This window comes from Miscanthus floridulus, chromosome 10 (assembly GCF_019320115.1).
Source record: "Miscanthus floridulus cultivar M001 chromosome 10, ASM1932011v1, whole genome shotgun sequence".
In the NCBI taxonomy this organism is placed as follows: domain Eukaryota; kingdom Viridiplantae; phylum Streptophyta; class Magnoliopsida; order Poales; family Poaceae; genus Miscanthus; species Miscanthus floridulus.
Window position 1 is genome coordinate 113,918,900 of NC_089589.1, and position 1,456 is coordinate 113,920,355.

The 1,456-nt window shown below is 41.9% G+C and overlaps 1 non-coding gene across 1 annotated transcript; it reads right to left on the bottom strand.

Annotated features, from left to right (window-relative positions):
- Positions 1-358: 358 nt before the first annotated feature.
- Positions 359-465, bottom strand: LOC136490511 (small nucleolar RNA R71). The gene has a single exon (XR_010767790.1). It is a non-coding gene; the product is annotated as a small nucleolar RNA R71 (small nucleolar RNA).
- Positions 466-1,456: the final 991 nt, after the last annotated feature.

A 1,456-nucleotide genomic window follows, 5' to 3' on the forward strand; every position in this document is an offset into this window, starting at 1 on the left:
AGAAGACAATGCGTGAGTTCACTACTCCAAGCACTGAGAACATTCGCGCTAGACCAACACTCAAAACTAATAACCTTGAGTTCGAGCTCAAGCCAAGCCTCATCAACATGGTGCAAGCTACCCCGTTCAGTGGAAAGGCACATGAAGATGCAAGTGCTCATCTTTAGAATTTCCTGGAGATTAGTAGCACAGTTGTCATCAAGGACGTTGCTCAAGACATCATACTACTCCGCTTGTTCCCATCCTCACTTTTGGGAAGAGCAAAGCAGTGGTTCTACACCAACAAAGATAATATCAACACATGAGCAAGATGTTCAAAGGCCTTCCTAGAAAAGTTCTTCCCTATAGGCAAAACCAATGCCTTAAGAGGAAAGATTTCCAATTTCCAATAGCAGAAAGGAGAAACCATCCTAGAAGCATGGGAGCGATTCCAAGAATATGTTTCAGAGTGTCCCCATCATGGAATGGAAGATTGGTTGCTCATGCAAAGTTTCTATCATGGATTAACTCAAAGATCTCATGAACAACTCGATGCTACTATTGAAGGATCAGTCATGTCACTCAGCCCTAGAAAAGCTAAAGCTCTTATGGAAAAGATAGCCGCTAATCAAGGCTGGTCATCATACAACATCCAATCATGTTGTTTACACCAAAATTTGGGAAGAAGAACACGGGAACCCAAAGCTTCCAAGATTGTGTCGATCATGGAATCGATTGCGTAGGGTCGATATCAGCTGATTTAGATGCGGTACTGGAATCGGCTCTCTTCAAATGATGTCAGTAGATAACGACAATGAGCTACAGTTGGCGTCGGAAAATACATGTTGGACTCTACAAAAGGGAAAGATTATATTCCAAGTTATCTTAAATTAGGAATGTTTTCTTGTATACCAAAAGATTGTAACGAGTTGTGCTTGAGTAGGATTCGTGCTTAGGCTCTGGGTATAAATATTGGAGCCCGGTGATTGTAAAGGACACATAATCAACTAATACAAATTACTTTTTTCGGCTTCATGCCAATCCTTAGGAGTAGTAGTGTAGACCTTGGCAAGTTCTTCAACATGCAGGGCTACATCGGTCCGGCCGACCTCCGGCTTGTCTATAAGTACTATCATGGCTTATACTTCTATTTGTATGGCTGCATCGATTAAGTTCGACCTCAACTACGAGCTCTAGCATAAGCTAGTTATCGAATCTTATCTAGTTCAAGTACGTCTGCATCGGTCCGACCGACCTCCACTGCTTGAATTAGATCAAGGTCAAGTTATCGGCTCTACCTAAGGGTGGCATCCTTTGGGTAGATTCATTAAGTTACCGATCTTACTGATGTTCTTATTGCCATTAGTTTCAGCAACATCAACCTACCCGGTCGAGATCGATCTAGATTGGCCTCATATCTTTTAAATCTGTCGTTTGCTTTGTTACAAAACGATGTCTTCTTACTTTAAGCAATGGA